Genomic DNA, 27328 nt, shown 5'->3' on the forward strand with positions numbered 1-27328 from the left:
GATATGACTCAAGTCCTGAGCTGATGGCTGTTCTTGGCGTGTTGACGTGTGCCTTCAGGTGCATAGTGTTCTCCATTTCACGCATAAAAGAGTTAGCCCGTGCACGCACGCGCGCACACACACACACACACGCACGCACGCACGCACACACACACACACACACACACACACACACACACACATATGGTACATACGTACACACACAGAGACAAGGTAAATGCATGCAAAACATCCACCCACATGCACAGACAAACCGTGGAAAGGAGAGGTAAAAGCAGTTTTGTGTGTGTGTGTGTGTGTGTGTGTGTGTGTGTGTGTGCACGTGTGTGTGTGTGTGCGTGTCAGATGCTCAAAGTAAATCCTGTGTGACTGTGTGTGTGATGTTTCAGTGTCTGCTGCCTCATTATTACCACTTACATATGCTGTTTTTGAGATTAATAATTGATCTTCCCTTAGATGAGAAGAGGAACATTTGGGAACACTTCAATCAGGTTCCGGTGGCTCAGGATGTATATAGTTCATAATAATAATCATCTGTTGAAATAAGCTCATATACTGTATAGCAGGGTTTATCATTCGTGTGGTTATTAATGGTACCATTATACATTACAGCTATGTGTGTGTGTGTTGGCAGCCACACACTGCACAACGCATTATATAACATTGGTTTTAGGTTTCTCATGTACCTGTGTGTGTGTGTGTGTGTGTGTGTGTGTGTGTGTGTGAGAGTTAATATGTTAAAACAAAATTAGTATTAAGTTATTACCAGTATTTCTAGACTTGTAATGTGCCATCACAGTAATAAATAGTAAGAAAAAAAAAGTAGGGGCGACCTAAGGATTTCTAAAATCCTGGCTACAGCCCTGAATGTTTTTTTTTTTTATCAAATAAAATATTGTATTATAGGGATATTGTAGTTCCACAATATCCCTATTGGGCCATAGAGTTTGGTACAAAATAGATAATGACCAGGACAGTTAATACTATTATATTACATTATATTATATTATTATTTCTATAATGCATGGATAAAGTGATATTATTTTGTGATGATAAACATATTGTCGCTGTTGGGTAAAAAAAAATGTGTATATCCAAAATTGTTGTTATTCAGAAAGTGAAAAAAGGCTTATTTGAAATCATTTCATTGAGCTATTTACATCAGATAAAGTCAGACAAAATCGCCTCATCGATGTTTAATAACCCTCTGAGGATGAAAGACGCACCGGCGCGCCCAAACGACGTTTGACAAAACTCCTACTCAAAAAGCGATATTCCGTAATTTCATTTCAGACATTTATTTACTATTTTAATCACATACTGTATGAGCTAAATAATTTGTACAACAAGTAATGGAGTTAAGGTGCTAATACCTAAATCCTTGTGTTGTCTTCCCGTCGACCAGGAAACTTTCTGTTTTTCTGGGTCAAAATAAAAAATACAAACTCTTTTTTTCAACGTTTTGCCCGTCTTTTTCGTTGTTTTTGTCACTTATCTCGATGTTTTTGAAGCTTTTCCCGACGTTTTGGTCACTTTTTTCAATTTTTTTTGTCACTTTTTCCAAAGTTTTTGTCGATTTTTTTCTGCACTTTTTGACATTTTTGTTGTGTTTTTTCCCAGGAGGGTTAAAAAGGTGAATTTAAGAAGATGTGTGAAAATGCCCTTAGATCTCTGAGGGTTAAATCTTTGTAAAAACCTGCAGTAAAGGGTGACCAATAGCATTGATTTAGAAAAAATAAATAAAAAATGAATACGACGAAATATGGAGATACAAGGTCTCTGCCCGACAGTGACGATAATATGCATGACCCACAGCACTATCTCCTAACAGTTTTTGCTTCTGTACCATTAGAATTTAGACACTTTTTCTGTATGAACCCTCATCACAGATTCCATATGTTTATGAGTTGTGAGCAGCTGAAAAAATGTGAGTCTTCTTTTCCCAAATTGCTTCGGGGGGGCAAATATATATTTTTTAGAGTATCAGTAACAGTATTTCACATGGAAAAATGAATTCTTAGAAAGAAGTCAGAAAAAAAATATGCATACTTTTGTATAGTAGAAATACTGTATATTTTTGGTTCTCTCCTCTCCCATTCATTCATTAATTCATTCAGTGACCCCTTAGATTTATCTTCATAATCATTTATTTGTCATTGTAAAACATTGTAAAACATTGTCACAACAAAATTTAAGTGCTACTCCTTTCTGGTGCCTAGAAGTATACATTCATACGCACACGCCATACCCTTCCACAAACCATACCCTCACATACGCATAATGGGACAGGGGCTTCTAGTGCATAGTAGTATACATTCATACACTTAACTGCGCTGTACTCTCACACCAAAAAATCTTTCTTTTTTTAAAAGATCACAGTACTGTAAAAGCGCAAATGCAATGCAAAACAGGCAAGTCCTATTTCTGTAATTGAATGTTTAGAGTTGTGATGGCTGTGGAGAAAAAGCTGTCTCTGAGCCTGGATGTGCGGGTTCTCACCCGTTCTCTATGGAAGTCCTGACCCTTAGGTTGGGAAAACCACTGACTGTTTTCTTTAAAAGTGAGGTCATGTTTTTTCAGTTGCAGCATCGGTTCTTATCGCCATTGTTGATTTCATTTACTGCACTCAGCGTATGCATTGATCCTTCCCCGAGCAACCAGAGCGATGCACACCGCGCCTCTCGTTCCAATAACCGCCGCGCTCCGTTCCATCAAATCCCTATTCATCTTTTCACAGCCTCGGACGGCTCCAAACAACAAAATGCATTTTCAGTTTCTCATCCCACCGCTCAAGGAAATACCTGCTGCTCTCCATCAAACACGCATCAATTAAGCGCTGATGTGAAGAGAAAAGGGACAATCTATAGTTTGGAGGATTTGTTCAATTTGCATCCGTAATTGCGTGCAATTTACAAACTCATTATTTTACAATTTGGTGCATTTAACAGCAGCTGGAGGGCAGATAATGGTGGGGCTACAGGGGTGCTAACACGGGCCCCAGATGGACCCCAAAAACACAATGCAAAGCGCTAAAATAATGCTATTCATCGATCTGACTTTAAAAAAGTCAGATTTCAGTGGAGAAAAGTCTGAGTGATAATAATAAAAATAATAAAAGAAAGTTGATACCAGGAAGAAAAGCAGTTTCTGGTAATGCAGATGTTTTTTTACAACCTGATGGGGATAATGTGCAAGATATCATCTCTGAATAATTCATAATACATGTGCAATCATACCGTATTGATTGTTTCTAATTGAGGTTTGATCGAAATATTTGTTTGAATGTTTTATGATGAGTTTGCACTGATTGCTATCTCAGTGTACAATGGATTTCTAAGACTACTACTAGTACTACTACTATCTGCGGCTAGTCAAGGAGACATGTTCTGACTTTCTGACTCAGTCCACCATTTCTGGGAAACCACTTGAGTCACTGCTACTTTGAGGGTGACATACAGCCTAACAGCCTTTTTGTGCTTTTATTACATTTGACGTGTCCACAAGAGCTCACAAAAGAGTTTTCTTCTTTGCAGCAAAGGTGGGCGGCGCGCATGCTTTTCGGGCTTGATCTACGGGGAAGATGGCCTTGTTAAGCTCTAATAAAGTCCACAGATCTTCACTGTATGATGGCTGTACATAAAAGTGGATCGTGTGTGCTTTAGTGTGTGTCTTACCTCGCGGGCGCGTGCGTCTGTGTGTGTGTGTGTGCGTGCGTGTGTGTGTCTGTGTGTGTGTGATGGCCTCTCCCTTCCTCTCCTCTCATAACTGATTGTTTACTGAGTGCTTTCCACCTTTTTTTTCTTTCTTCCCTGAGCCTGTAAGTATAAAATTTTAATTAGGAACACTGACAGGTCTGGCGCATGATCCACAGCCGTGCATTCATCACAGAGAAAGGGGGAGACAGAAAGACAGAAAGACAGAAAGACAGAAAGACAGAGAGAGAGAGAGGGAGAGAGAGAGAGAGAGAGAGAGAGAGAGAGAGAGAGAGAGAGAGAGAGAGACACTTTCTTTCTTATCGCTCCCTACTTCCATGGCTCTTACCCCCCACAACCCTCCCCCCCCCACACACACACACACACACACACACACACACACACTCGATCTCCCCTCTCCTGACACACAAGCGCCGGACTTGAGCAGCAGGTGCCATATTACTGTGTACAGAAAAGCAATTAGGCAGCATATTGGATGAATGAGGAGTGCATTAATATTAGCAAGTGCATTTGTCAGTGGCGTTTGATGCGAGTCCTTTTCTTTTCTTTCTGCAACATTAAGATTGTGGCGCTCATAAATTCACTGCTTAAACCACCATCTGCTGCGCTGTCAGCCCACACCGAGCCGAGAGGAGAGGAGAGGAGAGGAGAGGAGAGGGGAGCCATTTATTCCCTTCTGCCTCGCTCACTGGGGGAAAGAGAGTGAAAGACAGATAGATAAGAGGAAAATGCATTCGTTCCCTCCCTTTCTTTGCCTTTCTTTTTTTTTTCTTCTTCTTCTTTCTGTTCCACAGGGAACGACTGTGTATTAGGATTTATGGAGATGCTCGGCGCACACCGAGCGACAATGCTCTTAAATCTGGCTCTTTTCCTATTGTCTGGAGTGCTACCTCCTGCTTACACTGACACGTGCGTAGACACATTGCTCCTCATTGTGCTCAACAAGGAGATGGGATTCCTACGTGCGGCGCCAATGCAAACACGCATAGAGAATAACTTACAATAAACAGGTGGTTTTGCGATCATAACTCAGCGCAGTGTGCGGCGTGAGGTTGTGCTTCTCCGTGACCTCTGGTCGGGTTTTTTTTTTCTTCTTCCTATATCTCTCTTTTGCTACGTGTGTTGTGTTATTTAAAGCAGTGGCTGTCAAACCTTTTTTCAATAACGATAGCTACCCCATTTTGAAATATGTGTTTTTATAGTTATTGAAACACAATGCTACATTTCAAATGTTCAGAATCACTCAATTCATTCATTATTTCGTAGTGTCAAATTATTTTAGGAAATATGCATGACACCCTGTGAGACAATCTCACACCCTGCAGTACTCCGAAGTACCCCTAGGGGTACACACACCCCCCATTTGAGAAACACAGACTTAAATTATAAGGTTTGGGATATTTTATATTCACGTTATTGTCGGCAAATTCCATAAAAAGACTTAAAAGCAACAATGATTTGATCCTACTAACTAAGTGTTGTCTGCATAGCTTATTCCTCTCGGAGCTCCATCAGTATCATTACACACTCTCTGTAGTATTTTTTTGGGGCTCAGAGACATATGTATGTCTTGCTACCATAATGATTTAGTCCACCAAATGTGTACAAATCCGCACCTGAAAATAGTCCCCAACAAATGCACTTTTGCTTGAGTATAATTTGCTTAAAATGACTTTAATGAGCCTTTAAAAAAAATGTGTCCAGAATTAAAAGATGGACTAGCAGGGGATTTATTTACAGTAAGATAAATGTAGAATTGCTTTAGCCTTATCCTTCATATCCCTAACCTGACATCCATATTTTTGTCCTTATTTGAGATATTACTGATATTTATATCTAAGACATGCAGGGAACATACAGTGATTTCGTACTACAACTAAACCTCTCTGGTGTGACATACGGTACATTGTAATTTTCTGTGAGCTGGGGTTGTGATGAAACAGGGCTCCCAGTGCGACTTACAGCAGTATTCAGCTGAATCAGGTTTGAGGACAGCCAACTTCCAAGGAAAAAAAAAGAAAAGAAAGAGGATCAGAGCAAACTGATTGAGTTGCAAACAGACTAACGTTTCGACACTAGCGCTCATCAGTGTTTGCCTTGCGTCTTTGTCCGTTTCGACTCTGATAAAGATGCAGTCGTGTCAAAACGTAACACCGTTTGCACTATCAACGTTTGCAAGTCAATCAGTTTGCTGCAGTCCCCCCTTTTTCCCCCCCTGGTGGTGGTGGGTGATGTTGGGGTGGATACATTACCAAGCGCCGGTGCATCATTGCATAAACCTATTATCAGATGCATTGTGTGGAAGTATTTTTAGAGGCGAGGGAGAGAAAGGCATCTCTGTGCTCCTGGCTGCCTGTGCCGTTTGCCGGCAACGCATTGTGCCGCCGTGTTGTTGCCTTCTCCGGGGGGCAATCGTCTAAGTGTCACGGTACCTCTGGGTAGGGTGAGGGGGTGTTGTGTGTGTGTGTGTGTGTGTGTGTGTGTGTGTGTGGAGGAGGGTAACAATAACCCCCCCTCCACCCCCCGCCATTCCCCCTCTCCCCCCCCCCCCCCCATTAAAAAATAGAAAAAGAAAGAAAGAAAAAACAGAAAAGTGTCACTGGAAGATTACTGTCACACCGCTGTCACCGTGACGGTGCCCCGCGGGCAGTATGGGGGCGGGATTGGCGGGGGTCGGATGGTTGGATGGGGGGGGTTGGGGGGGAAGTTGAGCACCACTCCCTTTCCTTCTCTCTCTCTCTCTCTCTCTCGCCCCCCCCTCCCCAACCCCTTGCCTTCCTTGGTGATTAGCCCACCCCGCGGTGAGCGCTAAGCGGCCTAATCTGCAACCGTGAGGTGGTGGGTGTAGAGAAGCGGAGACACAGAAAGACAGACAGAGAGAGCAACAATGCACAATCGAGGGGGGAGAACAAACGCACACGTACGGACGCACACAAACAGTACACAAAGAATAATGGAATGATCTGCAGAGCTGCATTCCTGTGTTGTTTGACATTACCATTGCATGATAAGTGCTTTCAAACCAAATTATCCTGACTTAAACTTTGCATATTGCTTTGGTAATACTGTTTCTGACAAAAACAGTTACTGATATAAAGTTTAAGTACAATTTCAGTTTATTATACCTTGGGTAGGGAGGGGCACTTACTCGCTCGATGGTGTTTTAAGCCCCCACCGTCGACTTCAAGGCCTAACCCTAACCCTAACCCTAGTGCCTTCCATGCAGCGTTGCCTGGAAGATGACACCCACTTACTCACGTTCTTTATGAGCTGTCTGAGTTTGCGCTGTTGTCATCAGATGGGATTGTGAGGTTAGGTCAGAAGCTCTGAAAAATATTTAGTAAGTGGGTCATAAAACTTTTTCCAAGGTGAAGAATGAACTTTCATGCTCAACGTGGATCTTATTTTCCTAATTTTGGCAATCATTCAGATCAGTAATGATAACATTCTACTACCTAAGTTAATTGCTGAGATCTGGGTAACATAAGCAGTCAGGTTTTAGCCCAAAGGTTAGTCAAAAGTATTTGGAAGAGAAAAGGAAGGAGAATTAAATTGTTACCCAAACTGTGTAAACACACCACCGTTTACACACCGACTTTTTGGTTTAACTTTGACCCACCGTACTTGAAGTAGTCGTGCATATATAGTTCGGGGTCCCCGGTGCAAAAATGTTCTATTGGGCTTCTACTGATCCCCCCCACTCACCACCCTTTGTGCAACCTCCGTCAACCCCCTGGCCTTCAAGTCCCTATTCATTCTGGTGCAACCAGTACTCCCATGCTGGAATAATACTTAATGTTTTAGTATTATTCTGCTAATTTGCTTAAACACAACCCTATTAGCAATATGCATCATGCAAGCCCAATATAAACTAAAACAATAAAGACAAGACAAGGTATATATATATATATATAATACAGGATATCTTTGTTGATAATGCATTTTAGCAGTGCAAATTCTCCAACAAATCTGCGATCAAACTAATTGATACATGGTGATACTACTGTAGGGCTTCTGGGGCCCCTGAGGGCTAAGGCCCTATAGGGCAGTTGCTCACTCTGCCCGGTTGGTAACCCAGCCTTGGCAATAAGGGACTGTTACCAACATTTTAGTTGGGCTCACTTTGGGTTTTACCTCCAGTTAAGTGGTTTAGGTAATCTGGCTGACTGAATGTTTTAGCAGTGCGTTCCCAGTTCTTAGCATTCATAACTAATACTAGAGAACTAAAAAATAAAAATAAAAGAAACCTATGGCAACAGCTACAAATGTCAGTGCCAAGTCGTAATAAACTGGAATGATCAGTTCACAGATCCAACAGAGGGAAATGAAAGCAGGTGAGTGTGCAGAGGAGCGGCAGGCTGACCTTATTTTGTTCTGTTTGAAAGCAAATGTTGGTCTGTAAGAACCTTGCTGGATGTCCAGGGGTAGAAAACCATCCCGATGAACCAGAGTGAGCCGTCCCTGAGTGGTTTAATCAGACCCGGCATGGCTCCCCGCCATGTAGTTCCCTCCATTCAACTCATCTGGATGCCATCACGGGCATATGGGCACCATATTGTGTCTGATAGTGGCGACTGGCGGCATGTGGTTTCGCCGTGGTAAAGCGGTAGCTCTTGAAGTGTTGTGAATTCAGCATTTTGCGAGTGTACAGTTGTTTGTCTGCCTGAGTCCCTACGGGCTGCGTACCACTGACACCCTCTTATGTACACAGATTGTGTAGTCAGCCTTAAACAGCCACACATGCAGTTGCAGATGTACTCGCTGCACGTATATACACACACGCAGGCACACACACACACACACACACACACACACACACACACACACACACACACACTCTTTTATAAACCTAAATCAGCCATGCGAGAGCCCGACATCTGCCTTAAATCATAACTGATCAGTCTCCCCAATCAACCACTTTGGCCCGGCCCAAAATGCTTCATTTCCTGACCCGGCTCCCCGTCTCTCTCCTCCGCTATTAGTCAAAGCCCCTCTGCGTTTCTTTTTCAGCAATCCTTCCCCAAACACTGCTTCTGCCAGGTTTTTTTCAGCCGGCGTAGATTTAGCCGCCTTGTCAGTAGCGCTGCCGTCCTAATCTCTATCACAGCCTCAACTCTTGCCTCGAGGAATGATCAGACAGAGAGTGAAAAGGGAGAGAAGCAGATTTTGTGCCAGAATTGCTTTTCTTTTTTTTCTCTCTCTCTCTCTCAAATAAGCAAATGTGTAACGTGGCAAAGGCCCAGTGCAGACCTACCCGCGAGATGTTTATGACTAGAAAGCTGCAGCCTCCCCTTGGTCCTTTAAAAGAGAAAAGGGTTGGGGAGGGGGGTTAGAGAGGAGAGGCAGACTTGGCACAACACTCTGTCTAGTGTTCTGAATTAGCCAGGGTCCCTTTCACCCCTAACCCCCCCACCGTACCTTCGCTCCTTTATTTTCTTTGTCTTTTCATCGTTACTTCCTCCTAATGGCTAGTGGCTTGTCATAAAGTAGGCTAATTTGTGAAAGCTGTACTGTGCTGGCCTGCGATTTTTAAGGATCACATTAGAAGCATGTTCATGTTTTTGGGGAGTCGAAAAAGGGTGCGTGATTATTCCCACACCTTCGGGTCAGTACTGGGCTGCATTATTTTTAATGTACATGATGCTGAAACTATTAAGCCGCAGAAACATGACTTTTTTTCATGTAACAGGTGAACCCGCAATGTCGTTTACACACTGAGGTGTTTCTGTTTGAATTTTTTAACCCTCAAAACACTCAGCTATCTGCAGGGTTTGGCTATTATGATGTCCATGGGTTGATGGACTGTACTGTAGAGTAGAGGCAGCCAATTTTGTACATAAAAACTATTTAATCTAGAAGTTATTTGGTTATGTACATGTAGAATTTATTTTCTTTTGAACATTAAAAACAAGCTTAAATCAAATCCACTAAACCAGGAGTGTCAAAGTCAATTTCACTAAGGGCCACACTGGAAAATAAGAATCACATTAAGAGCCAGAAATGTAAAATTTATTGACTTTTATTTCATCGGAAAAGGTCAAACATCTTTTACTGTATTATTGCAAGTCTTCTCACTTACAGCTTGGTCGTCATAAAGCCCCCAAAATAACTTGGCCATCAAAGAAAAAAACGACAAAAAAGGTTGAAAAAAAGCGACAAAAACTTTGGGAAGAGCATCGGAAAATGTGCAAGAAAAGGTTGGAAAAAGTGCCAAAAACGTTGAAAGAAAAATAAACTAAGTGGGCCAAAATTTATTATGAACCTGTATTGATATGCGGGCCAGATCAAAATCTGCGAGGGGCCGGATTTGGCCCGCGGGCCTTGAGTTTGACACGTGCACTAAACCTGTGTAACCTCACATATTAACCTCACATGCCTTTAAACACATTGCTACTGGATTTTGAAGTGTTCTTTAGCAGCACTGTAGGCATTTGTTAAATACTGTATGTGTCAATTTTGAACCCAGATTCTTGACTTATTTTGCAACTTGGACAATAATGTTCTTGCTCACATTACCATCTTAGCCATGATGATGGTGATTACATGTGCAGAAAACTCACTTCTTATTCTCACCGCAATGTGTATTTGCAAGAAAACCAAATGTGATATTAAACACTACACTGCCTAATTATTTATTCTCTTTGAGGTGTGGTAAGATCTGTATGTATGACTGCGGCCAGTGTAGCTCCCATGAGCGTCACTACAATTTTGTTTTAACTTGTCTTTTGGCCTTTGTCACAGATCAAATGTGTTCCAAAGGACAGAGATACACTGATCAACATCGGAGAAGGAAGCGTGGGGATTGGATTTAGTGCAGCGGACCTTGAGACCATCGCTGCCCACTGAATCTTCCCACTACCCAGCCACACTAGCCAGATCAAGCGCCCCCGAGGGTGATGTGACCATCCCGAGAAGAGTGGGCAGAGAGCCGATTTAAGAGATTCGGCTGGCCCAGCTTGAGCTTATGGCTGATCTAGTACCCAGACTGCTCCTGGCTGATGTCAGTTGCAGGAAAGTGGAATGGATGAAATAGGACTCAGGCTGGCCCAGCAACAGGAGATCGGAGGCTTTTGTGTCCACATCTTGCAATGACCTGGCTCCGTCGTGTACACAATAGTCATCTCAGCTTTGTTCCGGAACTTGTGCATGCCATAGAGCATTCTCGGTGCCAGAGTCGTGCACAGGTACAGGCTATTGTTGCACATGCAAAAGCCCGTTTGCCCTGATTGGCTGAGCTGCCCCTCTGGAGAAAGCCTAAATTAACTTCTTTCTTTTTTTGCTGTTGTGGCTGCATCAATACAATAAGCCCATCATTAGTAAAGTTATATCAAATTAAATCGCAATATCATCCAATCTTGCGTTAATTTATTTTGCCAACATTACGTCGGCGATGCCCTCTGCCCCCAGGTCACGTGACTTTGTTTATATTCTCAGACACGGAGCACTGCCAGTGACGGTTAAGAAGTTATAGAGAATCTTTCGCACCGCATGTGAAAGAGAGGGAAAGCCCTTACGCCTTCATGTGAGATAGTGACAAATGCCCTGTGAATAATAAAACAAATCCAGTTGTGCTTCGAAAGATGTGCAGCTTGTAATCACGTCGCGCAACATTGCCTTACTTATGTAACGTATCATGCCTACGTTACATCAACCAAAGCTAATAACATCCTATGTAGCAGCAGCAGGCTAATGTAGCTACGTTACGTCCGTTACATTAGTGTGCGCTCTGTAGAGAAGAGAGAGGCTCAGGGTTGTCTTTTTTTTCCAGGTTAGAGCGTAGCCCTCCTAAATGTCTGTGCACGTCCCTGCTCGGTAGCCTCAATTTGGTAGCCATTTAACATAGTTGCATTATGTTTTATGTACAAACTTCAATGCAGTTTTTTAGAGATATCAACTTGGATTAAAGAGAGTGGAGGAGCAGGTTGTTGGTGTACACTCTTAACTCCCAGTAACAGAGATACCAGTGGAATCTGCTGGAGGGAATATAGGTTATACTATAATAATAGGTCCAGGGAGCAGTGAGAAGTATGTGGGTTAAATTATACAGTAAGCAGGGACCGTTGGACTGTATGTGGGTCATATTATACACTTTACATGGGGACGGGTGCACATTATGTGGCCTATCTCACAGTTAAATCCAGTCAAATGACTTCAGATTTTAGCCTAGTATACACATGTGTGGCTCCTGTGCACCTCAGAGATTCTGCATTGGTTGTTGAGTGAAGCTTTTTGTGTGATTTTATATACCACCATACAGATATACTAGAGGAAAATTCTCATAGTCCACTACACAGCAATGTCATTGCCAAAACGTGTCTCCCATATTTCTCAGCTCATTCGCACCCTGGCGGCCTGTAAGCCCTCAGATATATAATTTTCTTCAAATGCACCTTTTTCAGACTAGTTTGTCTGTATCCTCAGTGCCCTTTTTCAATCTGAGCTGCCGACTCATCCTGTCGCGTCCCGTCTTTCACAAATCACACAGCGGCGCGGCCGTGCTCGGAGAGGGACAATTTGTCAGCTGTATGCATGAGTAAGCAACAGATTCACCATCCATTACACTGACCGGACAGAGGAGGGTGGAAGGAGAGGGGATGGAGGGATTGCATGTGTGTACGTGTTCATGCACTCCTATCCTTGTGAGAACAATTTTAAATTTTAGACCTTCAGAAGGAGGGCATTTCCGCGAAGTGAGGACATTTCGGCTGTTTGTCATTTAGACAAGTAGTTTGGTGGTTGAGTTGTGGTTTCAGGGTTAAAGAAATCTACCAAGGTTTTAGGGCAATTGGCCTAATGGTCAACTGATGTGTTAAGCAAAATGTAGGAAAACTTATATATCAAAATCACCCTTGGCAGACCACAGGCCAAAGTGCTCTGTACACAAACAGTGTTGAGTGATAGCGATTAACTTTTGATTACAGTAAGCATTAAGCTGGTAGAGTGATGATTTTTTTTCTGCAATCGAGCCATGTGTTGCATGAATTCTTTTCCCTCTTCCCTGCAGGATTGCTGATTGCCGCTGCTACTTCACATTACAAGCTGTCCACCTGTGAACCACTTGAAGACTTTTTTGGGGAAACAGCTACAAGATGTCCAGAGTTAGTCATCGGGTGTGGTAACGCCCCCCTTGTTTCTGGTATGTTTTTAAAACTGTCTACATCTAGGTTTGAACATTTTTCCGCAATCCTTTTTAATATTGCAAAAGAGCAATGACAGAAAAAAATTGCAACATAAGTGATTTAGAGTTAAAGACATCAGGTGCTCACTGCAGATTTGGGCAAACTTTAAATCAAACTTCTAATGTAATAAATCAATGCTAACTCTTTAGCATTCACAGATTGGGGGTTCTATGCTAACTCTTTAGCATTCACAGATAGTGGGTTCTTAAACATTCACAGATAAGTGGCTCTATGCTAACTCTTTAGCGATTGATAGCTTTTTCTGCCAGCTTTAGTTTTTTGAACTGCCTCATGTTAGCAATCACACATGTAGCTGCTGCACAGTGTTTTCCCCCGTTTCCAGTGTTTTTTCAAAGCAGTAGCCTGTGTTGGTTTGGTTCATCATATGTTGTGTAAATGTTACCCATATTTAGGCTTCTCCAGACTGCCAGTCTTGGCTGCATTTGATAACATAAAACAGCAGGTTTTATAGTGTCATATTTTGTGTTATGTCTACCAATACTACCCATGACTGCCACACCTGGTTGCATGTCATTCAGATGCCTTATTCTCCTTTGCTCATTTCTGGAGGAATTGGTAGTTGCCTACTTCCATAACTTAAAGGGAAAATTTATGCATGGAGTGAATAGGTGAAGCCCAAACTTCTGGATTGCCCCCTGGTGGCTGGCCGCAGTATAGGTCATAAATCCGCTCCCTTAATGTTAGCGGATGGGACATGGACAAAGTACATGTCAAATACATTTTTCATCAGATACATTTTTCATTAAATACATTTTTTCATAAAGATGGCTTCTGTAATTTTAGCTAGTTCTGATCACGCTGGTGTTTTTAAAGTGTTCATTTTCCTGATAAGTTTGGTTTTTATTAGTTATTTGATGCTATAAAAACGGGGTGTATGAGGTTGTGCGTGTGTAAACGTTTACCATATTTTGACTGCTTGTGTGAGATCATGCTGAAACTACCCCTCCGGTTTCACACACTTGTTTATGGATGTGTATATACTGTAGGTGTGGGTGGGTTGAATTGTGTTTGATGCCAGGCCTCTTCAGCCTTGAATAAAGTAACAGACACATTTCATGCATCTGCTCTGCTTTTTGTTAGTGCTAGAGGAACTTCAACACGTGTGTGTGTGTGTGTGTGTTGTGTGTGTTTCTCTGTGTCAGAGAGATTAGCAGTGTTGCAGCCAAGTTTTGTAGTTTTACAGAACACACAATACCACGAGTATTCCCACACTGCCAGTGAAGGAGAACCTCTCTCTGCTTGTAAAGCTCACATCTAACGTCTGGAGGCGACTAACAGCACCACAAAGACTTCATTGAGACTTGTGAGGCCATGATTGAATGTCCATTCAAAATGGCATTATTTGTTACCTTGGATTCATTGATCTTTTCTGCCATGTTCGGGCCAAAAAGGTTTTGTGCTGTGTACTCAAGATCATACTCAGAGCTTTATGTTTTTTCCTTTTAAATTCCCCATTATAGTATGGCTTTGAGTTCATGTAAAGGAGGCTTAGTATTTGATACACTGTTGATTTTGCAAGTTTTCCTACTTACAAAACACGTAGAGGTCTGTAATTGTTATCATAGGTACACTTCAACTGTGAGAGACGGAATCTAAAACAAAAATCCAGAAAATCACATTGTATGATTTTTAAATAATTAATTTGCATTTTAATGCATGACATACGTATTTGATCACCTACCAACCAGTAAGAATTCCGGCTCTCACAGACCTGTTAGTTTTTCTTTAAGAAAAAGATCTCCTGTTCTCTACTCATTACCTGTATTAACTGCACCTGTTTGAACTTGTTACCTGTATAAAAGACACCTGTCCACACACTCAATCAAACAGACTCCAACCTCTCCACAATGGCCAAATCTGTGTAAGGACATCAGGGATACAATTTTAGACCTGCACAAGGCTGGGATGGGCTACAGGACAATAGGCAAGCAGCTTGGTGAGAAGGCAACAACTGTTGGCGCAATTATTAGAAAATGGAAGAAGTTCAAGATGACGGTCAATCTCACTCGGTTTGGGGCTCCATGCAAGATCTCACCTTGTGGGGCATCAATGATCATTAGGAAGGTGAGGGATCTGGAGAAGGTCTGTATGGAGGAGTGGGCCAAAATCCATGCTGCAGTGTGTGCAAACCTGGTCAAGAACTACAGGAAACATATGATCTCTGTAATTGCAAACAAAGGTTTCTGTACCAAATATTAAGTTCTGCTTTTCTGATGTATCAAATACTTATGTCATGCAATAAAATGCAAATGAATTACTTAAAAATCATACAATGTGATTTTCTGGATTTTTGTTTTAGATTCCGTCACTCACAGTTGAAGAGTACCTATGATAAAAATTACAAACTTCTACATGCTTTGTAAGTAGGAAAACCTGCAAAATCGGCAGTGTATCAAATACTTGTTCTCCCCACTGTATCTCTATATACAGTATATGCACACATACAGATGGACAAGTGCACCCACATAGATATACTTACTTGAAATTTATGTACCTATATACAATACACACTTTCTCACGCAAGCGCACACACACACACACACACACCCCTACCCCTCTGGTGTGAACGGCCCTTCGCCACAGGCAGATTTTTCACAGTAAACTAACCTTGATCAATAACCTGCTATGGACCTCAGCAAAAACCCACTGTTCTCCCTACTGCTGGATTTCAATATCACGCCTGTTTGAACACTCTAGCCACAGGCTAACTCTATGTGTGTGCACGTGTGTGTGTTTGTTTGTGCATGTACAACTGCTGCTGCAAGAATTTCCGAGAGCCTCTGAGCATGTGTGAATGTGGCTTCGTGTATGCTGCATATGTGTACTCAAAGAAATCTTTGTGCATGATTTTCAGTGTGTGCGTGTGTGTGTTTGAGTGAAGCCTCTGGGTCTGCTGTGAACGGTGCTAACTGGCCCTCTGAACTCCTCCCTGTGAAGAGAAAGAGAAAGCCACCGGGCATGTGCAGAGGACAGCATGCCATTTACCTGGGCTACGGATGGTTTTTAAAACTGGCAAGAGGGACTTCCCCGCGCGCGTGCGCGCGCGCGCACACACACACACACACACACACACACACACACACACACACACACACACACACACAGAGACATACTGAAGATACTCCTGCCTTTTGCCTCAAACGCAAAAACACACCTTTGCTCCCTCGCCTCAAACACAAACACACTTCAAAAGTTTTTTTTTTCTTTCCATTTTTCCTTTTTTATTTTTGGAAGCGATACAGGCAGTACTAACCTTGCGTTTAAAGAGCCTAACCGCTCTCTTCATGTGCCCTTTTCTCGCTTCCTGCCTCGGCAAAAAGGCCCCTTTGCGCCAAAAAAAAACTTGCTAGTTTACATCCAAAGCTACAACAAGCGAGACGACCTTTTGGCTCTCCAAGGTGTTCGTCTAACGGTGCTCTTTATATGCAGTGAAGTGTATACGGCCGCTTTAGAAGAGACTGATGGAATTTCAACCCGGGAAATACTCCGAGAAACAACTGGTGAACTCTGGATGCCCTGATGAAGATGTTGAACAGTGACTCTGTTACATGCACATAATATTCCGGGTTTTGCCCTTATTCAGTAAAATAGATTTATATTTTATAATATTCGGACTAAGCTGTTTGCATTATGAAAATGAATAATCCACTAATATTCCTGTTTACATGTAGCCGTGCAAAATAGGATTTTCTCAAAGTTCACCAGCAGTGGCGGACTTGTTGGACCGTGCAAACACACCCTCTTTCATTCCTTCAACCAGCTTCTTGAAAAGGTCCCCATTGCGATGTTTGCGCGTATCTAAAAACCTGTTGTCATCCAAGTCTGTCATAATGTTTGAAAGTAGCTGTGTTTCTCCTTCTGACCAGAGATGTGGGCTTTTCTTTAACTCTCCTGTTGTCCTCGGGTTAAATTTGACCCATTTTCAAAAAGTTTTTGTCTTCCCAATAAACTAGATTGTCAGTTCACAGCTTCCATTACATTTGGGTGTTTAATTAAATTTTATAGAAGTTGAAATTTTTTTTTGCTAAAATAACGTTGAAAAAAGTGACAAAAATGTCGAAAAAAGCTTCAAGAAGCACAGGAAAAAAAATCAACAAAAACATCAGAAAAACTTACAAAGAACTTGGGAAAAAAAGTGACAAAAATGTCGAAAAAAGTGACAAAAACATCGGGAAAATCTACAAAAGTGTCGAGAAAAGACGCCCAAAAAGTTTTTATTTTGAACCAGAAAAACAAAAAAGTTGCATGGTTAAGGCATGCATCTCTACCGTTACAACAACCATAGCAACGCACAGAGCTGACCGTAAGCCGTAAACAGGCAAGAGGCCGTAAACTGTCACAAACTGCGGTAAAAACCCTGGTTGAGAAGAACATTCTGAATGTGCTGTATACATGTCCAAAAAATTTGATTTGATTTTTTTTTTTTACGCGATGAAAAGTTCGAGAGGAGCAGTGCTTCTAAAACCCGAATAGTGCCACATTGTCTTGAAAATGAAAATGCTTTTTTTTGGAAAAAGGCCTTAGTCGGAATATCTAAACGGAATATGCTCTTTACATGACCTGTATCAAATTCGGAATATTGCCATATTTGGAATAATAGTGAAATATTAGTGTGCATGTAAACGTACTCAATGGTGCTGTTCATCTCATCACATCACTGCACCTGTGTCACAGAGGTAATGCTTTTCCAGGGATAAGTTATAAGACAAGCTAAAGACAAGACAAGATAAGTTAATTTTTATATTTTCATTTTCCCTCACATGAGTAGTGTAAAAAAACTTAAGCCCATTGCCTCATCTGAACCTGTGTGTGTGTGTGTGTGTGTGTGTGTGTGTTCATTTGTCTTAATGTACCTGGCTAGGCATTATGTGTGTGTGTGTGTGTGTGTGTGTGTGTGTGTGTGTGTGTGTGTGTGTGAGCTGGTGGTTGAATACAGCTGACCCAGATGTGTTAAGTGGGTCATGGGAACACCACCGCCCACACACTGGGGGTTATGGGTAGGCAGAAGCGTTGTGTTGTGTGTATGTGTATGTGTGTGTGTATGTGTGTGTGTGTGTGTGTGTGTGTGTGTGTGTGTATGTAGATGGGGTTAGGACACTGGGGCAGTGCCCTGATTATACTCAGATTAGTTTGGGGAATTCTCCTCCTCCTGAGCTTTCCCCTCCCTAACTCTGTCCCCCTCTACTTTTTTCTCTTTTCCCTCTGTTCCTCCTTCTGTCTCTCTCTATCCCTCTCTTCTTAGCTTCAACACAATATCATTTATGTTTTATTTTATTTATTTTTTTTAGTGGTTGGCTATTTTCATTTTGCTCATAATACAATGATTTGCTCAGTATTAAAACTAATTCAGTAATAGTTTGAACCCCCTTTTTTCCCCTTTAGTTTTTTCCACTGTTGTTTACAGTTACATGTTATAGTACTGTGTGTAAGTTTAAAGTTTATTTCATTTATATAGCACAAGTTTGCACCAAAGTGCTTCACTGCGACAAAAATACATATGTATACAAGCATAAAACTCACACAAATGTAAGTTGGGTCATCCCCACTTTGGGCACTCACCCACTTCTCTACACATTACATACTTATCATTCCAATGTGCATCTTGCACACTACTTTGCACTATTACTTTTTGCACTTTACATCCCACTCCATGTGTACTTGTCTTGATATTATGTCTTATTTGTATATTTGTATTTTTGTATATTATGTTGATATGTGCCTATATGTAAATTGTTGTCTCTGTTGTACAATACGTTACTGCTACATGTCTATTTGTTGAATGTATAGAGTTAACACCTACCGAAATCAAATTCCTTGTGTATGTAAGTATACTTGGCCAATAAAACGGATTCTGATTCTGATTTAAATATAAACAAGTTAAACAATAATTGAAACCCATATACAAGTTAGAACAGGAAATACAGGGGGGTGGGAAAGTACAGTATGAGCGTGTTCCAGTTTATCATTGAAGTTATATCATGATAACTCTACGTAAAATATTTAAACATGAGAATCAGTATTTCTATGGTGACATCATTGCATTCAATGGAACTTTTCTTGATATTTTGTTCATCATTTTGTAAATGTCTCCCCAAAAAATACAGCCTGACTTTGGAAACTTTGGGAGCTCCGCTGGATTTTAAGAGAAAGTTCAGTGTGTTTGAACAATGTTGGGCTGCACAGCATGAGTTTGGAATGACTGGCGTGAAAGGCTGAGTGCCGTTTTTTTTTTTTTACAGGGATTTTTTTCAAAGTGTCTTTTGCCAAAGCAGTTTACAGAAGATTCATCTAGCCTACATATTACAAATTAAATACATACTGTAGGTGTCAGGTTGCCCAACAATACGACACAATACAACTTGTCCAATTTAATATAATTAGTATAAATCCTTATTTATTTATGCATTTATTATTTATCTATGTATCTAAATGTCCTGAATGTATGTGATGTCTAGTTTTGTTTTTATTGTTAAAACTGTCTTTCACTGACAGGAGAGATCTCCAAATGTTGTTGTATGTTACCATACCAATGGCAATGAAGGCTATCTATCTATCTATCTATCTATCTATCTATCTATCTATCTATCTATCTATCTATCTATCATATATGATAATAATTCATTCTATTGTAATAGTAGTAGTAGTAGTAGTAGTATAGTGTTGTCTTTGCTATGTGCCGAAGTTTAAATCTCTTAGTGAAGAGAACTTCTCACAGTGGAGGAGAAAGTACATGTCTGTCTCTCTCTCTGACCCGTCTGTCTGAGTCTTCCTGCCTCTATGGCCAGTTGGTGGTTACTGAGCCCTTCTCTCTCTCTCTGACCTGTCTGTCTGAGTCTTCCCGCCCTTACGGCCAGTTGGTGGTCACTGAGCCTGTCTCTCTCTCTGACCTGTCTGTCTGAGTCTTCCCGCCTCTACGGCCAGTTGGTGGTCACTGAGTCCGTCTCTCTCTCTCTGACCTGTCTGTCTGAGTCTTCCTGCCTCTACGGCCAGTTGGTGGTTACTGAGTCCGTCTCTCTCGCTGACCTGTCTGTCTGAGTCTTCCTGCCTCTACGGCCAGTTGGTGGTCACTGAGCGTGTCTCTCTCTCTGACCTGTCTGTCTGAGTCTTCCCGCCTCTACGGCCAGTTGGTGGTCACTGAGCCTGTCTCTCTCTCTGACCTGTCTGTCTGAGTCTTCCCGCCTCTACGGCCAGTTGGTGGTCACTGAGCTTATCTCTCTCTCTGACCTGTCTGTCTGAGTCTTCCCGCCCTTACGGCCAGTTGGTGGTTACTGAGCCTGTCTGTCTCTCTGACCTGTCTGTCTGAGTTTCCAGCCTTTACGGCCAGTTGGTGGTTACTGAGCCCGTCTCTCTCTCTCTGACCTGTCTGTCTGAGTCTTCCTGCCTCTACTGCCAGTTGGTGGTCACTGAGCCCGTCTCTCACTCTGACCTGTCTGTCTGAGTCTTCCCGCCTCTACGGCCAGTTGGTGGTCACTGAGCCCGTCTCTCTCTCTCTGACCTGTCTGTCTGAGTCTTCCCGCCCTTACGGCCAGTTGGTGGTCACTGAGCCTGTCTCTCTCTCTGACCTGTCTGTCTGAGTCTTCCCGCCTCTATGGCCAGTTGGTGGTCACTGATTCCGTCTCTCTCTCTCTGACCTGTCTGTCTGAGTCTTCCTGCCTCTACGGCCAGTTGGTGGTCACTGAGCGTGTCTCTCTCTCTGACCCATCTGTCTGAGTCTTCCCGCCTCTACGGCCAGTTGGTGGTCACTGAGCCTGTCTCTCTCTCTGACCTGTCTGTCTGAGTCTTCCCGCCTCTACGGCCAGTTGGTGGTCACTGAGCTTATCTCTCTCTCTGACCTGTCTGTCTGAGTCTTCCCGCCCTTACGGCCAGTTGGTGGTTACTGAGCCTGTCTCTCTCTCTGACCTGTCTGTCTGAGTCTTCCCGCCCTTACAGCCAGTTGGTGGTTACTGAGCCTGTCTCTCTCTCTGACCTGTCTGTCTGAGTCTTCCCGCCTCTATGGCCAGTTGGTGGTCACTGAGCCCGTCTCTCTCTCTCTGACCTGTCTGTCTGAGTCTTCCAGCCTTTACGGCCAGTTGGTGGTTACTGAGCCCGTCTCTCTCTCTCTGACCTGTCTGTCTGAGTCTTCCTGCCTCTACTGCCAGTTGGTGGTCACTGAGCCCGTCTCTCTCTCTGACCTGTCTGTCTGAGTCTTCCCGCCTCTACGGCCAGTTGGTGGTCACTGAGCCTGTCTCTCTCTCTGACCTGTCTGTCTGAGTCTTCCCGCCTCTACGGCCAGTTGGTGGTCACTGAGCCTGTCTCTCTCTCTGACCTGTCTGTCTGAGTCTTCCCGCCTCTACGGCCAGTTGGTGGTCACTGAGCCCGTCTCGCTCTCTGACCCGTCTGTCTGAGTTTTCCTGCCTCTAGGGCCAGTTGGTGGTCACTGAGCCTGTCTCTCTCTCTGACCTGTCTGTCTGAGTCTTCCCGCCTCTACGGCCAGTTGGTGGTCACTGAGCCTGTCTCTCTCTCTGACCTGTCTGTCTGAGTCTTCCCGCCTCTACGGCCAGTTGGTGGTCACTGAGCCTGTCTCTCTCTCTGACCTGTCTGTCTGAGTCTTCCCGCCTCTACGGCCAGTTGGTGGTCACTGAGCCCGTCTCGCTCTCTGACCCGTCTGTCTGAGTTTTCCTGCCTCTAGGGCCAGTTGGTGGTCACTGAGCCTGTCTCTCTCTCTGACCTGTCTGTCTGAGTCTTCCCGCCTCTACGGCCAGTTGGTGGTTACTGAGTCCGTCTCTCTCGCTGACCTGTCTGTCTGAGTCTTCCCGCCTCTACGGCCAGTTGGTGGTCACTGAGCCCGTCTCTCTCTCTGACCTGTCTGTCTGAGTCCTCCTGCCTCTATGGCCAGTTGGTGGTCACTGAGCCCGTCTCTCTCTCTGACCCATCTGTCTGAGTCTTCCCGCCTCTACGGCCAGTTGGTGGTCACTGAGCCTGTCTCTCTCTCTGACCTGTCTGAGACAGGCTTGCAGCAGTACATGGCCTTCCTCTCCTTCGTTTGATACAGTGACTACCTAATTAGTGACTGGTCCTCCTCTTGTCTGGTTGCGTCCCCAGTGTGAGTGGAAATGGGGCATGGAGCCTGGGCGGCACGACTGGGAGGAGAGATGGCAGCCAGGGTGGCACGCTGCCTGGAGTAGTGCCAACCGCTCTCAACCAGGTAGGGATCCATGCCAACTCTGCCTCCATCTCTCGCTCTCTCTCTCTCTCTGAACCAGTGCCCGTCATGCTCGCTGACATTCAAAGTTTGTTATCAGCAGTAAAGATTTACTACTTTGGTTCCAGCAATGTTGTCAGTCAATATGTCCTTATTGCCTCATTGTATGTGTGTGTGTGTGTGTGTGTGTGTGTGTGTGTGTGTGTGTGTGTGCGAGCGTGTAAATTAATTAACAGAATTCTTTCATGTAAAATCTTAACAATTGAAAATGTTTTTCCTCTTTTCAGATCATATTCCACCAGGCCTAATTCTTATTGCCATTTGGCTCATTTGCGTGCTTTAAACATTGTACTACAACTGTAATATTCATACTTAATGGTGAAGGTTTTATTTTTTTTTACCATAAACATACTGTACACACATGGATTTTGCTGTCTTACTTTTGTTCCTAAACATTAAGTTTCTTTTTTTTTTTTTTTTTCTTTTGTTGTGAATTTGTCACGATGCAAACATCAGCTATAAATGTAGGCTAACTGTGTTACTGGTATCTCTGCCTGTGAATGGTTAATTGTCGGTATTTTCTTAATGAAAGTCAATTATAACTTTCCTGCAAGGAATATCAGTGTGAATATCAGTGTGTGATTAATATATGTCTATATAACATTGAAATTATAAGAGCTTACTATAAAAAAGTTACTGAAGTCATGATTTCCTCGAGGAAATAGTCTCTTCTATGAATGCTACATTGTGAAACTGTGTCAGTTGTTGAGTCATTACACTTTTGGGTTCTGAACATCATGCATCATGACGTTTAATGAATAACATGATGATCATGCACAGATGCATATCTTTATAAACATCTAGTCAGAAGTTCTGTAGAGGAGAAATAACTTCCCATATCAATGATGTATTGAGAACTATTGCAGCCTTAATTCATGCTATGGAATACTTGTTTAAAATAGAACTAAAACTGAACCAAAGGTTAAAAAAAAAGAGTGTACTGTATTGTACTCATGGATGCTGCTGATGCAAGCTGTTCTCACTCCCAACTCGTCAGCATACTGACGCTTGGTCAGGGGCCCTGATTAGATGCCGACCCACAAGGCCCCCTTTAGTAGCCTGGCTCCGCCCTCCTTCGTACTTCCGCCCAATTTTCATTGTCCTTCAGTACTACGTCTGGGTTTGTGGTATATTCACGGGTTTTCTCTGGCCAAATCTTTACCGGTCCAATCAGCGAACAAAGGGAGTGGCTGAGAACGATGACGTTGAGGTTGTGCGCTAGTTTGAGTTGTAGTTCCGTAATGGCGGCGGAGAAAGATGCAAGCGAAGCCATTTGGTCCGTTGTGGCAATGCTGCCGAATTTCCAGAAGTTAAAGCCCGAGCAAGAACAATCTTTGCTGAGTTTTGTTGGTAGCCATGATGTTGTGGCCCTCCTCCCCACAAGGGTTCGGGAAAAGTTTTTTTTCCAGCTCGCTCCATTAGTGGTGAAGGAGTTGGCTAAGGCGAATGCTAGAGATGCTAAGCCGACGTCACGACCAAACGTTAGCGATTGGTTATGGCAGATCCAGAGTGGCTCTGGACAGATTCAATAGTTTTAAACTTCAACAGAGTACCCGCCTTCAAGGAAGTTAACACTTGTCAATGGAGTTGAGTGGCCAGACTCTCTGTACAAATGAAATGGACCAGAGTCTGGTAGGACCAGGCTACCCCTTTAGTGTCTGTATAGTCTAAACTGATGACAATTCATTTACAGGATTGTTCCGGTGCTGCCGGAAGATCGACTGGATGTCCCTTTCCTTCCGCTTTCTTTGTGTTGGAATTTTAAACTCTGGTGGATTTAGAGGACTATGGTTAACTACTCCTCAGATCTCTGCAGGGTAAATCCAGACAGCTAGCTAGACTATCTGTCCAATCTCCAAAGTCCAAAGAGTTTTCTGTTGCACGACTAAAACAACTTTTGAACGTACACACGTTCCACCAAAACAAGTTCTTTTCCGAGACTATTTTGCAGAGGCACCATTGTTGCGTCCGGCCCTTAGCGACGCCCAAGACGATTGTGATTGGTTTAAAGAAATGGCAATAAACCAAAGCATGTTTTTGTCCTATCCCAGAATGCTGTGTGGACTAGCCAGACCTTCCTCCGCAGCGCTGTGGCAATTCTGCCACAGCGCTGCCACAGCGCACGCTGAGCAGCAGTCTGACCGAAGCGCTGTAAAATGACGTAGTTATGCCTGGATAGCTCACCTGGTTGAGCGTGCGCCACATGTACAGAGGCTCAGTCCTTGCCCCAGCAGCCCGGGTTTGATTCCGACCTGCAGCCCTTTGCTGCATGTCATTCCTTCTCTGTCTCCCCTTTGAAGTCTTAAGCTGTCCTATCAAAGAAAGGTCTAAAATGCCCCCCCAAAAAATGTAAAAATAAATGATGTAGTATGAAGAGCGACAATGGTAGGGAGTGGTATTAAAGTGTGAAAATCTGTGTAAGGAGCCAGGTTGGACTGGTCAAAACAACACAGGACTTTCACCCAGGAGACTGGGGTTTGTGTCCTGTTTTTGTCCCACGTGTCACCTAAACGTACATCTTTTAACCCCACCCACAAAAAAAAAAACATCACTTATTCCTCCTTTTTTTGGTCGGGAAACAAGAGTGTGACGGATACAGCCTGTATGACAAAACCTGTACTGTGTGATCATCTATATTGACATTTAAAAATAGATCACAGAGATTAAGAGGCAACAGGAAGTTGCTTCCTGCAGGCACATTGTTTTTACAAAAGCTTACTTTTTCTTGCCCTCACTAAAACACATAACATTTTCAAATGTTTCAACCCTGGAGAAAGTTTGGAGTGTAAAAGAAATGTCTCGATAGTGTGGAAAGAAGGTGAAAACCGTCCGAAAAAAGATATCTTTAGTTTACACAGCTTAATGTGGCTGTACCCTGAGCCGAGTAAGGGCTTTCCCAGTTATAAAGTAGATTATAGAGAACTTTGAGCTGCATTTGCTTGTTTTCATAATATGTTAGTGTATAGTACTATCACTTAATGATACTATGCACATGCTGTCTACCATGGGCCCAGACTACCGAAGGACAGTGGCTGTAACTGGCTCTGAGACAGATTGAGAACATCAGGTGTTTTAATTCAACCGTTGTCAGCCTGTTAAACACAGCTGCTCGGGCCAAACTGGCCCTCGGCTACACACTCTAATGTTTATATGTCTAAGTATGAGCCAAACATCCACTCAACACGTCGGTCAAAAGCTATGAACTCAGAGTGGGCATGTGCCAGAGACATGGCGGGCCTGCCAATTGCTACAAGCCAGTGGCCAGACGGCGAGTACACAGGGGTCAGGAGCAGCCAAGTGGTGTCCAGTGAGGGATACCCTGGTTTAGTGTTGGCCAAACAACACCCCCAGGCTGGCTGGACCGACTCAATATGACTGCTGTGTGTGTAGACAGAGTGAGAAAGAGAATGCTAAGCCTGTCCTCCTGCGGCTTTGCTTTACTGTTAACTGGCTAGAGTGTGTGATGAGAGGTCCGGGCTGGGTTTTATTCCATCCCTAAGCATCCCACTTGTTAACACTGTATTCTGCCATTGTTCCACAGAGGTTATAACAAGTTGGATTGTTGTTGATTTATATGTTCTTTTTTGTTATTATACTTTTTTTCATTTGGGATGTCCCAGTCAAGTGTTTTGGCCCCGATCTGAGTCCTTTAAAGGGCAACTATTATATACCATTTTCAGGATTATACTTGCATTTTGTGTTTGTACTAGAACATGTTTACATGCTTTAATGTTAAAAAAAATATTTTTCTCATACTGCCCATGGCTGCTGCACCTGTATTCACCCTCTGTATGAGACGCTCTGTAGGAGCGCCTGTCTCTTTAATCCCTCCTCCCGAAAAAGCCCAGTCTGCTCTGATTTGCCAGCGCATCCACAACCGGACATGTCCCAACAGTAAAGTGACCGGAATTTGGGGAGAAATGACCAGCATTGGCCGAGATTACAGCTATGTCGCGTTAGCAGGTAGCTACTTAGTTAGCAGTATTAGATTGTAGTGGAACAAAGCAGCACTTTCTACCACCAAGAATCGCAGATAAAGGCTTCTGAACCAAACACTACCCAACCGGACATGTTTCAGCAGTAATGCAACCCCGAATTGTGGCGAATTTAACAACATTGGCAGCCAAGATGACATTGTTTACTGCCGTTAGCCATGCAGCTACTTTAGTTAGCAGTTGACACTAATAGAATATAGCAGCAATTTCTACAGTCAAAAATCGCAAATAAAGGCTTTTAAACCAAATACTACATAACCGGTAATGTTTCAGGAGTAATGTGACAAGGTGACATTGTTTACTGCTGTTAGCATGTGGTTACATGGGACAATGTTAACACCGCAGTGGCTTAAAAAACACACAAAAGCACTCCAGTCCTGCCCACTTGGAGCAGATGACCAATCATAGAAGTTCAGCTTAACACTTAGCGTAACACTTAGCCGAGAGTAGAAAAAACTGTTGAAACTGGAGTGTTTAGAATAGTTGAAAATCGGAACGTTTTAGCTCATAGGGATTTGTCTAAAATACGTTTACCTCATTATTTGAATATGTGACCTTTAACATTAGGTATCTGTCGATTCTGATTCCATTTTTTTTAAACTTAAACTGTTTACCCAAATGTTGACACGCTATCTTTCAACAAGCAATTTCATCCTAATGCTGAAGGTCCTGATTCAAAACTATGAAGTTGATCAGAATAAATTATTGATAAGATACAAATAAAAGTTTAACTGGGAGAACGTGACTCATGAAATTGTTGTGTCGCAATCCGCTAGAACAACCTGTTCTCCCTCCCAACTCGTAAAATGCTGATACCGACGCAAAAATTACCCTTCAGCGTGTGTATGGAACGCATCAGGTACAACAGCAGCTTGAAGATGACGTAGTATTAAGAGCAACAACGGTAACGAGTAGTATGAAAGACCAAAAATCTGCATAAGGAGGTTGGTGGATGGGTCAAACAACGCAGGACTTTCACCCAGGAGGATGGGGTTCGTGTCCCGTTCTTGTCCCGCGTGTCACATCGAATCTTTTCCTAAATCTAACTGTTCCGTGGCCTTGTGCCGCATGTCAGATAAACGTATGTCCCGACCCAGAGTGTAAACAAGTGACGACAAGATTCCCGACCAAGAGTCGTCGTCTAAATGTGACGATAAAGGGCTAGACGCGAGCCCTGAG

The 27328-nt window shown here is 43.0% G+C and overlaps 1 long non-coding RNA gene across 1 annotated transcript in view; it reads left to right on the plus strand.

Annotated features, from left to right (window-relative positions):
* Window positions 1-12716: 12716 nt before the first annotated feature.
* LOC116044104 overlaps window positions 12717-27328 on the plus strand; it is a 54767-nt gene continuing 40155 nt past the window's right edge. The window contains exons 1-2 of the long non-coding RNA XR_004103609.2: window positions 12717-12849; window positions 21995-22097. This is a non-coding gene — a long non-coding RNA (uncharacterized LOC116044104). The remainder of the gene's footprint in view (window positions 12850-21994; window positions 22098-27328) is intronic.

Source organism: Sander lucioperca, chromosome 15 (assembly GCF_008315115.2).
Source record: "Sander lucioperca isolate FBNREF2018 chromosome 15, SLUC_FBN_1.2, whole genome shotgun sequence".
NCBI classification, from domain to species: Eukaryota; Metazoa; Chordata; class Actinopteri; order Perciformes; family Percidae; genus Sander; species Sander lucioperca.